This window comes from Mesoplodon densirostris, chromosome 17, assembly GCF_025265405.1.
Source record: "Mesoplodon densirostris isolate mMesDen1 chromosome 17, mMesDen1 primary haplotype, whole genome shotgun sequence".
NCBI classification, from domain to species: domain Eukaryota; kingdom Metazoa; phylum Chordata; class Mammalia; order Artiodactyla; family Ziphiidae; genus Mesoplodon; species Mesoplodon densirostris.
The window spans coordinates 48,818,492-48,831,108 of NC_082677.1; the positions used below are offsets into that span (position 1 = coordinate 48,818,492).

Genomic DNA, 12,617 nt, shown 5'->3' on the forward strand with positions numbered 1-12,617 from the left:
TACCTGGGCTCTTTGGCGGGGCTAATGGTGGACTCTGTGAGGGCTCATGCCAAGGAGTACTTCCCAGAACTTCTGCTGCCAGTGTCATTGTCCTCACGGTGAGCCACAGCCACCACCACTACCCTCCCCCCACCCCACAGGAGACCCTCCAACACTAGCAGGTAGGTCTGGTTCAGTGTCCTATGGGGTCACTGCTCCTCTCCTGGGTCCCAATGCACACACTACTTTGTGTGTGCCCTCCAAGATTGGAGTCTCTGTTTCCCCAGTCCTGTCGAAGTCCTGCAATCGAATCCCACTAGCCTTCAAAGTCTGATTCTCTCGGATTTCCTCCTCCCGTTGCTGGACCCCCAGGTTGGGAAGCCTGACATGGGGCTCAGAAACTTCATTCCAGTGGGTGCACTTCTGTGTTGTAAGTGTTCTCCAGTTTGTGAGTCACCCACCCAGCAGTTATGGGATTTGATTTTATTGTGATTGCACCCTTCCTACCATCTCATTGTGGCTTCTTTGTCTTTGGATGTGGGGTATATTTTTGGGTGAGTTCCAGTGTCTTCCTGCCCTTGATGGTTCAGCAGTTAGGTGTGATTCTGGCGCTCTTGCAAGATGGAGCGAGTGCATGTCCTTCTACTCCTCCATCTTGAACCAATCTCTCCAGAGGTTAAAAATTTCTGCAGAGGAAGCAGCTTTTCTCTTTTTTCATATTTTACAATACCCATTTTTGTATTCCTGCCTAATTCAGAAGTGCCTGGAGTGAAAAACTTTGAAAAACTCTGTTGTCATAAAACCTATTTGAGGGATGTAAAGAAATAGGGTTAAAATGAACATTTATTTAATGCACAATTTCAGGCCAGACAGCTCCACATCAGCCAAGCATATGTAGTGAAGCACAAGTTATGAAATACTGTATATTTCAATGAAGATATTAGTATGGAGAGACTAAACACTTCCTGCACTATGCACTCCTTTATCACTAAGTGGAATTTCACATTTATGCTCTTCAGAATTATGTGGATTTAAACTGATATTATTGACTATTTTCTTTTGAACCTAATGAAAATCTTTGCAACTGAAAGCAATAGTGATGCTGCAATAAAACTGTCCCCCTGTAAAAATGTTTCCTGTTTAATTACTATTTCTAATGGGCCCTAAGAAGCTTAAAAATAAATCTATTTTAAGTCTGTCATGGATGAATTATTCCACATTTTCCTTGCTGATTTTAAAATGCAACACTCAAGCCACTAACATAATAGAGATTAAAATGAACAAATATACATGTAATATTTTTCAAACCAATAATTATTTTGAATAGGTAATATATGTAGAGGGTAGAGAGTTTGAAAGTTACAAAAAAAAGGTAAATACAGCAAAATGTAAGTTTCCCTTCCACTCCTTTCCCCAGATACCCATTTTCTTCCTGGAAACAACCATTGTTATACGTTTATTATGCATGGATCTAAAAATGAAATAATAATAACAGCCACCATTTGTTGAATAATCACTCTGCACCAAGGTTCCTCACAAAAATGGTATGAGATAATGACCACTATTTTCCTCATTTTACAAATGATAAAACTGAGTCATACAAACATTAAGAATCTTTTTTAGGGTCACACTTTGTAGGTGGAAGAATTTTGGTTCAAACAAGAGCATTACTCATATTTGTACAGGCTGTACTCAAACAGATACTATACTAGAGAAAATAGCTGAAATAGAGTAATAGTTACTAGGATAATTGAGATTTGATAAAACTTTACAATGATGCCTTTAAAGGGTCTTTAACAGTTAAGAACTAATTTACTTACTTATGAAGTAATATTTATTGAAAACCTACTATAGTCCAGGCACTGGAAACATACTTGCCATCCTCACATGAGAAATGCAGTCAAGGGAAAAGCAACTACAATATTATGCAGTATACAGAATTGGGATCATGCCATAACAAAACTCTAAAATGTGTGACATTGATTCCAAGACCATGTGGCAGATGAAAAGGAAAACTTTAATAGAAAGAGCAAGAAAACAATTGCAGGAGACTAGAAAAAAGATGAGGAAACTGCTACAGAAGCTTAAAAAATAGTGACCCATGTCATATAATATAGTGGTAAAAGTATCACCTGCAGTAACTTGAAAGATAGTCCACCCGCTAACCTGATGGGCTTTTGGATTTGAGCAGAGATTTCTAGGAAGAAAATTGAGAGTGTTTATACTAGCCAAAGTATGAGGAGATTCAAGAAAGAGATGGGCTCTGAAAACAACTGACAAATATGTAAGCAGAATTTAAAGAGATTATAGAGGGGCTAGAATTTACTAGTCTGGAATGTAAACTCTTATTTCCAGCTTCTCAAGCAAATAAAAGATTTTCAAATTAAGATATGGCCTAAAGATAAAGGATAAAATCAAAACTATGGCCAGAAGACACTTTTCTAAGGCTTCTAAGGAATTTAAATTGGTGCTTTCTTGGGCTGAACAAAATGGCTTCTCAAAAGCTTAAAGATGTAGGTCCACAGAAGCCTGATCCCAAAGTAGCAGTAAATTAGTCTAAAAAGAGAAGACTGTCTTGAAAACAAGTGTGGCTTTGGCTTCTAGAGCATGGAGTGAACTTTCATCTATATATAGAAGACTCCCAAAGTTCTTAAGGGAATTGTACTAGCAAAAGTACTGCCAGCCTGGACTAATAGGGACCGTGACTATTCAATCATAAATAAGTTTCTGGGTTCCTAACTTTATACAGGCAGGAACAGGGTGAGACAGTTGCTCAAAGGACATACAAGGAGATGAATTGGAATTGGACATTTGGAATTATAAGTGTCGGTGGGATATCAGAGCAGAGAAATCAGAGGAGTTGAACATGTGGTTCTAAAATTTAGGAGACAAGTCTTCCCTGGTGGCACAGTCGTTAAGAATCCGCCTGCCAATGCAGGGGACACGGGTTGGAGCCCTGGTCCAGGAAGATCCCTCATGCCGCGGAGCAACTAAGCCCGTGTGCCACAACTACTGAGCCTGTGCTCTAGAGCCTGCGAACCACAACTACTGAGCCTACGTGTGGCAACTACTGAAGCCCATGTGCCTAGAGCCCGTGCTCCGCAACAAGAGAAGCCACCACAATGAGAAGCTCACGCACTGCAACAAAGAGTAGCCCCTGCTTGCCACAACTAGATAAAGCCCATGCACAGCAACAAAGACCCAACACAGCCATAAATTAATTAATTAATTAATTTAATTTAATAAATAAAATTTAGGAGACAGATCTGGGCTAGAGATATAAATTTGAGAATTATTAGCACATATGAAATACCAAATTACAAATGCAAACTTTCAGCTTTGGTTGAAATATAAGCAAAATCTTGGGACCCCAAGTGACAATGTTATTCCATGAGAATCTTTAACAGCAGCAGAACATTGTTGACACAAGTGCTTTTGAGGATGCGGAGCACTGGGCTCGTTTTACAACCCTATCATAAAAGTCAGGCTCCCAGAAAGAAAAGAAATTCACCCTAGATGGAGTCAAATACGACTTTAATGAAAGGAGTAACAAGGAGTGGGCAGAAGTGAGGAGGGCAGGGAATATCGAGGCACTGAGAGCTTTGCAGCAGTGGGGAAACATTATTATGCCTATGACTAAACAGTCAAGAGTAGGAAACAGTGGTTTTTGTTTTGTTTGAAAATATTTATTATTTATTTATTTATTTATTTATTTATTTTTCTTTTTTGCGGTATGTGGGCCTCTCACTGTTGTGGCCTCTCCCGTTGCGGAGCACAGGCTCCGGATGCGCAGGCCCAGCGGCCATGGCTCACGGGCCCAGCCGCTCCGCGGCATATGGGATCCTCCCAGACCGGGGCACGAACCCGTATCCCCTGCATCGGCAGGCGGACTCTCAACCACTGCGCCACCAGGGAGGCCCTGAAAATATTTATTATTTATTTATTTTGCCTGCATTGGGTCTTAGTTGAGGCACGCAGGATCTTTAGTTGCGGAGAGTTGCGGCATACCTGTGGGATATAGTTCCCTGACCAGGGATTGAACCTGGGCCCCCTGCATTGGAAGCATGGAGTCTTAGCCACTGGACCACCAGGGATGTCCCCAAGAAATAGCATTAATGGAACCTAGAGGGAGGCACTGCCCAGCAGAACATATAGTTGGGGAGGAACACAGCTACAGCCAGAGATATGGCGCAGAGCACGGAGCAGGCAAGGAAGAAATGCCCTGACCTTGCTCTCCTCTTGTGCTGTATCTCCAGCTGGTACACATGCCACTGGACAAGCCAAAGGGGCACAAGTGATATAGTCCTCAGAGGACAATTTTCCAAGGCATAAGGCAAGGGAGAGAAGGGCAGAGTGTATCCAGACAAGCAAATGGAAAATAACTAGCACAGGTTTTAGGTAAAGGAGAAGATTTAATAACATTTATATTTCAGGTATCAAAAATGCAAAAGAATGTATAGCACTAGCCAGGTGGGGAGAAGGCCATGTTGAATTTATATATGTAGTTTCTGTATCATAAATATGAATCTCTGGACAGTTTGCTGAGAAGGACAAAGAGAACCTTTTTTGTGATATTCTACTTGTAATTACAAAAGAATTATCATAATCATTGTCATAGTCATCATCATCTCCTTCAAAATGTAACATTAACTCAAGACAATAGATACTACAAAGTTTGTTTTTCATGTTTGTTATGATAATGTATTTATGAATTACATTAGCATTGCATGAAACTGTATCTGTTAGAATGTTTGTTGTAAGAATTGACTCTACACACCTATGCTGTAATATGTTCCCAATCAGCATGAAATAGATTGCTAATAAGGATTCATTAACACATTTATTTTGGCTTTCTCCTTATAGACCTATTTAAACAAGATAATCTTTTTGATTCCAACAACTTCCTGTCTAAACACAATGTCAAAGCATTTTTCTTACATGATATGGATGATAATTCCAGTCTGAAGAGCTGATGACATCAACCACAGAGCACCGACAATGAGAAGGAAAGATGCCTAGGAAACCCGGAGGAACATCAACATTTAAGGGAAATGCAGACCAAAATGTAGCATGCAAAAAGACTAAGAAGGGGGCTTCCCTGGTGGCGCAGTGGCTGGGAGTCTGCCTGCTGATGCAGGGGACACAGGTTCGTGCCCCAGTCCGGGAAGATCCCACATGCCGCGCAGTGGCTGGGCCTGTGAGCCATGGCCGCTGGGCCTGTGCGTCTGGAGCCTGTGCTCCACAACGGGAGAGGCCACAACAGTGAGAGGCCCACGTACCACAAAAAAAAAAAAAAAAAAAGACTAAGAAGGATAAACCAGAGACATAGGAAGAATGTGGTGTCATGGAAACCCAGTGAAAACAGAAGTGGTCCACATTTTTACATGCTGCATACAGATCAAATAAGGTGAAGGCTGAAATGGTTCCATTCCATTTTTAGCCACATGCATGTTATTGGTGACCACAGGGAACATACTTTTAGTAAGAGCAGAAGTAGAATGAATGAGAGATGCAGACATTAAAATGCTAAATATAGGCCACATTTTAGAGATGCTTGGCTCTAAAGAGAAGAATAAAGACTAGTAGCTGAAGGAGGGAGTGGTGGACAGGGGGGCTGTTTTTCATTTTGGTTCCATTTAGTTGGTTTTACTGGTAGAGGGTATTGAGCACAATAAAATGCTATCGAGAAGAAATGAATGGAGTGAGGGAAGCTGAATCTACAAAAGAGAAAAAAGTTAATCAACGAATGGAACATGACATCTGTTACAAAGTAGATGCTCAGTAAGTCTTTGCCAAATAAATGACTGAATTCCTTTATAAGAAATTAGGTATTTAATCCAGAAACCAAGTGAAGAAATTGTCTGTAGACAGGAGGCACAATATCTCTTCCATCAAAAAGGCAAAAAATGAGGACATGAGTGTGCATGCAGTTCATTTGGTAGATGTGGTGTCAAGAACTTGAGAAAGTGCCATTAGATGATTTCTGTTTTCTCTGTGAAATGAAGATGAGATCTGAGAAACATAAGATAAAATCTGGGGAGTGGTAGATTGGAAGGACTGGGAAGAATGAAAAAGGTTTATGAATAGTCTCTTGTATTCTGAAAGGATGCTTCAGAGAGAAGCTCCTTTAAGCAGCCACCAGCCTCTGCAGTACGCGTGGTGGCTCGTGAAAAAGGTTGCCCAGCGTATATACTCCCTGTACAGGGCCTCAGGGCTGAATCAGGTGAACTCACCATCATCTGGCATCTTTCCCTGTTCCTCCCTCACTTGAAACTCTTAGCCACAGTCTTCAATATTTTTTCCCTCCTTTGTTTTCCTGGCATTGTTCCACCAGATTTGGTAGAGAGCTCCCTGGGAGTCCATGACCTTGGACAATTCTGCCTCCTAACCAGGACGATGTTCCACGGTTCCACTTGAGGACACTTTTCGTAGCTCATTACAATTCTGAGACCTGCCTAGCCAGATACTGACCCTATCACCAAGGCACCCACTAACCTTCAAAGGAGCAAACTGGGCGTAAGGTCTAAGAAGGGGGCTAAGTCTACTTCATTGTCTATCCAGTCTCTTCACACAGAGCCTGAGTCATCTTTGCCCTCAAGACCCTGCTCTGGCCTGCTTAAGTCCTAAGGACTTCATTCCCTCTACTCACCCAAGTACCTGATGGTGGAAAGGACCTCTCCCTTTGAGAGGAGATCCTGCTTAAAATCTTCCTCAATATGACCTTAGCCCATGGCCTCAACAAGGAAACTCTATTAGGTTATAACACAGAAAGCCTAACATGCCCCCCCAAAGAGAAAATAGTCATAAGATAGGCAGTTTTGTTGCAACAGTCAGAAGAACTCCCAAATCTGTATAAGGATAAATAGTACAATATTCTGTTCAACACAAAAGTTGAAGACAAAAATGAATAAACTACACATCCATTGTAGTCATTACCTAACCAATAAATGATGTGTATATAAAGTATTTTAGACAAACTCTAGGGAATTTTAAGTCAGTTCTCAACAAAATTTTAGAGGATGCAACACAAATTCTTGAATAACATATGTAGCTTCGTAGAAAACTTTGCCAAATAACTGATTATCTAGTATTGAGATTATCTAAGAGAAAACACTGAAGAAGGTGGCCTAGGGAATTTATATTCAGCAAATGTGGAGGGAGAAGGTGAGAGAAACAAAAGTGATGGCTGAGAAATTAAGAGCACTCTGAGAAGCAGTGGGACCATCTCTGGATTATATAGTTACTAAATTTTCTCATCACTTTGCTCTAATGTATATGAAAAAAGTTATTTAGACCAGGCAGTATTTTTTATGGTTATGGCTATAACTCTAGAGGAGAATTATTCATCTGTTTTGGATCATTAAACTCAATATGTGCATTTGATTAAAATTCCACTCTTCTCTCAGCTACCCATTATGATACTTCCTGTTTTAAAGTAATTCTCCCTAGTTAAGAGTGATGCATTGCTTTCCTATTTAAAAAAAAAAAGAAAAGGCAGTGAGAGGCAGATCTCTGAAAGAGGCTATTTTTTCTTGTTACTTTGCAAAAACAGCAGCAGCAGAAGTCCTGGAACAGGGAAGCTAGAAAATCTATCTCTTTGGACTCTCCTCTCTCATAAAAAGTAAAGGGAAACTTATTTACAAAATAAGCAATAGAAAAAATGTGGCCAAGTACCATGCAAAATTATTATCATTAAAAGGAGAATAAGAGGTAGAATAAAATCCCCACAAACCATGACAAAAACACTTCGAAAAGACATGGCAACCAAATGTGAAACTATAAAATCTAATATTTCAAAATAAGCTAACAGAAATTAAGAAAAGTATAGAAGCTATGAAAGAATAACATAAATCAGCATTAGAGAAACTCAAAAATAGCAAAACCAGAATCTGGGGTTACAAAGCAAGGAAGCTGAGACCTTTGTTGAGTTTCTCTCTGCCATTTCTTTCATCTGGCCCTTCAAACATCAACTTGAGCCCATTATACTCTAGGCTAACTCTGCCTTTGCCATGAGCCTCTGCAGTGCTGACATGCAATAGCAGATTAAGCACATGGTAGCTTTCATTGAACAAAAGCCAGTGAGAAAGTAGAAGAAACAGAGGCAACAACAAAGAAAAGGTAAAAGGTTGAGAAAAGTTATCTTGTGCAAACAAAGACTGAAAATTAGAAATTATTATGAAAAGAAAGAAATGCAGTTTGTGCAGCAAGAGGAAATGTCCACCGTGACAAATCAAAGCAAGTTCAAAAGTCCTCTGAGCCGAGAAATGACCATATTACAGACCTAAGTAAAGCAAAATACACTTAGCAAGGTGGTAAAAGTACAACCAGGCACCGAGTGAGGCTGTAAGCACTGGTCCTCCAGGGTTTGTACTTGTTGCTATAGCCCCTAACGACTCTTCCTTACAGGAATCGAGACTCCCTGCTGGTAGAGGTTGAAGTGCAAAAAGAAATCCTTGTATATAAAACTGCCACCAAAAAATGATGCTGATGATGGGGCTTCCCTGGTGGCGCAGTGGTTGAGAATCTGCCTGCCAATGCAGGGGACACGGGTTCGAGCCCTGGTCTGGGAAGATCCCACATGCCACGGAGCAACTGGACCCGTGAGCCACAACTACTGCGCCTGCGCGTCTGGAGCCTGTGCTCCGCAACAAGAGGCCACAACAGTGAGAGGCCTGTGCACCGCGATGAAGAGTGGACCCCACTCGCCGCAACTAGAGAAAGCCCTAGCACAGAAACAAAGACCCAACACAGCCAAAGATAATAAATAAATAAATAAAATGCGACACCTTTATGTTAAAAAAAAAAATGATGCTGATGTATAAATTGATCAAGGTGTCTACCTGAGTAAATAGCTGGCCATTTTGAAATCTGTGATGGAGATCACAAAATAAAGGTTTCCAACACCCTAAAAAGCCAGCTGGATCTCACAGTTCAAGAAGGATGCCAAAGTACAGTGAACCTTGTTTGGTGTGATACCAACAGAAAGTTTTTGGATTAAGCCTTTTTTTTTTTTTAATTTATTTTTGGCTCTATTGGGTCTTCGTTGCTGCACGTGGGCTTTCTCTAGTCGGGGCGAGTGGGGGCTACTCTTCGTTGCGGTGGGCGGGCTTCGCATTGTGGTGGCTTCTCTTGCTCTAGGTGCGTGGGCTTCAGCAGTTGCAGTACATGGGCTCAGTAGTTGTGGCTCACAGGCTCAGTAGTTGTGACGCACGGGCCTAGTTGCTCCGTGGCATGTGGGATCTTCCTGGACCAGGGCTCAAACCTGTGTCGCCTGCACTGGAAGGCGGATTCTTAACCACTGTGCCACCAGGGAAGCCCTGAATTAAGCCTTTGAGAGGTGGAGCTTACTCCACTGCTATACGACTACAATATGAAAGCATCTGATATTTGAAAAAACAAGATTTTCTATGTTACCTCCTCTTTGATGTTCTGATATTGTTCTATATTTATCCATGGAATGCCTCTTCTGTAGCTCTTGCCTTTGTTCTAATCATTAAGATCAGGAGAAAACTCACTTGAACAAACAGGAACATGACACCAATTCTAGAAGTTATTATACCATCTTCAGTGGTTTTGAGCATGAGGTAGAGGAGATCTGACAATTGTTGTATGACTTTCAGCCAGTCTTCTGTTCTCTCTCTAGTTTAGAGAGTTTTAAGTATCTTGCAGTCTCCGCTCTTTGGAGTTAACGTGCCCGTGGCAAGCATTCATTGCAGCAGTGGGTACTTCACCATTTGGGCTTAGGAGTTTTCCTCGTATATAAATGTGCTTTATTTAGTGATACAAAAAGTTTATGTAGAGAAAAAAATGAGAGAACTCAGGAAATAATTTAAAATTTTTTAAGGAAGCATATATAAGAAAACAAGAACAAATAAAAACAACAAATAATGACAGAAATAGAAGATTAAAAGGAAGAAAATGTTAAAATTCAAAAAGAAATGAAGAAAGAGGTGAAAAGGATTTGAGAGAAAGTGACAAGTATAGAAAAGAGAGAAGTTCCTACAGATGCATACCGGAAGTGCCCAAAGAAGAGAACCAAATCAATGGAACAGAACAAATATTAAAAACCTATAATCCAACAAAATTTTCCTGAAGTAAAAAAAAAAAAAACAAAACTTGAACATACATCTTGAAAAGCACACTATGTACCTGGAAAAACTAATCCAAAATGACCAACATCAAGACTTATTTTAGTAAAACTAATGAATTTTAAAGAAAAACTTTAAGTATTCATTTTGTATCTAGACCAAAACACACAAATCATTTATAAGGGAAGTGATATAAAATTGTCATCAGATCTTTTTATAGCAACCCTTTATAACTGAAGACAATGGAGTAACATATGCAAAACACTCAAGGAAAGAAAATGTGAGCTAAGGGTTTTATATCCATGCAAACTGACATTTAAGTATAAGGAACATACAGAAACTGTTGTGAACATTCAAGATGTACAGAATCTCAGGCATGTACTCGTGCATGTAAGAATTCAAATTCCATCTTAAAGGGGGTAGTTACTACTCAGCTCTAGCCAATTATTGGCACTGGAGAATGTACATGTAGTATTTTGGGGTCTTCCAGTTTTTTAAAAAGACTCTCAAATTAAAAGAAAAACTGTGGAAACCAAAAGATCATTTCTGATGAACAATTAGATGTGTGACTTTTAAACTGAGGCTAAAGGGAACCACCTATTTATTTATTTATGCATCTATTCATTCATTCAATACTCAGTTTCATTATTTGAAGTTTTAACAACTAGCACATAATTTATAATAAGGTATTTTAAAAAGATGATCACTTGATTTTATTATTTTACAACTTTATTCATGTTTCACATATACTAGAGTATAATTCCTATCTTCAGATGTACACCATGACTTGGGAGAGTTTTAATGTTTAGATTATTTATTCTGTTCACCTTACATATCCCTCAGTCTTATTGCCAATTTCTTTTTAAATGTTTTAGTCAAGTTAGTTTTTCCTAATGATTTGCATGTAAAACTACTTTTAGAAATTTGTTGGAGTCAAACAAGCTTCTTTTACTGCCTATTACGGAACAAACTGCTTACCAATTCATGTATCACAAATCAAAGTAGAAAAAGCACATTATCTGGCTCAAAGTATACGTTTTTGTTTGTTTGTTTGTTTTGCGGTACTCGGGCCTCTCACTGCTGTGGCCTCTCCCGTTGCGGAGCACAGGCTCCGGACGCGCAGGCTCAGCAGCCATGGCTCACGGGCCCAGCTGCTCCACGGCATGTGGGATCTTCCCGGACCGGGGCACAAACCCATGTCCCCTGCATTGGCAGGCGGACTCTCAACCACTGAGCCACCAGGGAAGCCCTCAAAGTATACTTTAGATATGGCAGTATGAATGATTGAGGCCAGCTGTGTGATAAAAATTGCTCTATGATGTATCTTGGTCTCCCATCTTGGAGAAAGAACAAGTACATTTGTAAACTAAAGATACTAATATCTTTTGACTTTTTAATAAAACATGGTAAATTCTCAGTATATAAAAAATAAGTTGGGCTTCCCTGGTGGCACAGTGGTTGAGCGTCTGCCTGCCGATGCAGGGGACACGGGTTCGTGCCCCGGTCTGGGAAGATCCCACAGGCCACGGAGCGGCTGGGCCCGTGAGCCATGGCTGCTGAGCCTGCGCGTCCGGAGCCTGTGCTCTGCAACAGGAGAGGCCACAGCAGTGAGAGGCCCGCGTACCACACACACACACAAAAAGTAAGTTATATGGAAATTTTCATACAAATAAAAAAGACAATGGTATAACAAACCCAAATATACACATCACCCAACTCCAACAATGATTAATAAATAGCTAATCTTTCCCTGATCAATACCTAAATGTTTATGGGTAGGAACAAACTCCTCAGCTGATTTGTAGTCACCCTATAGTACTGAAAACCACTGCCACAAAAAAACTTACCTCCTCAAGGGCATGATCAATTTCATTCACCTCAGTATCCTTGGCTCTTGGTATATGTGCTACAGAGGAGACATCAAGTATATAAATGATGAATGGTTAGATGTCTATACTAGAAAGCAAGGGGTTTTTCACGCCCAACTATGAGTGGTGTTTTTAGCAAGAAATAAAATATACTGTCTTTCCTCATCCCCCAAACTAAGCTGCTGCTTCTACAGCATGACGGGGTCTGCACATGTTGGAAGGAGACAGTAAACAGTCTGCTTCTCTAGGGTTTCCCATTTGCCCTGCCATTCATTTGGAAACTCCTATGGGCCAGAACGTTAATATCTGTCTGAATTCCTCCAACCTGTTGCTTAGTCATCATGGCTTAGCATCTAAAATCTGCCTACACCCTGCGGTTATGTTCTTGATAATAACAGTTCTTTAATAGCACATCTTAAATATTTCTTTGCCCTTTACCTTGGCACAGAAGTGTGAAACACAATGAGACATGTAAGTGCTTTTCTTTAACAAATGTTCTTCATATGTTGAAATAGTAACTAGCCAAAGATTAATAGCTATTTTCTCCTATGGTACTTGGAATTCAAAAGAGCGTAAATCAGGATCAAGTTAATCAAGCTATGCGAGTTGTAATATTCGGTATTTCTGTGTACTGTGAAAGGGTGGTTAAATCAATAGCTAGCAGATCCCCTTATCAAATACA

At 40.3% G+C, this 12,617-nt stretch overlaps 1 non-coding gene across 1 annotated transcript; it reads right to left on the bottom strand.

The window, feature by feature from the left end:
• Positions 1-4,000: 4,000 nt before the first annotated feature.
• Positions 4,001-4,073, bottom strand: TRNAW-CCA (transfer RNA tryptophan (anticodon CCA)). The gene has a single exon. It is a non-coding gene; the product is annotated as a tRNA-Trp (tRNA).
• Positions 4,074-12,617: the final 8,544 nt, after the last annotated feature.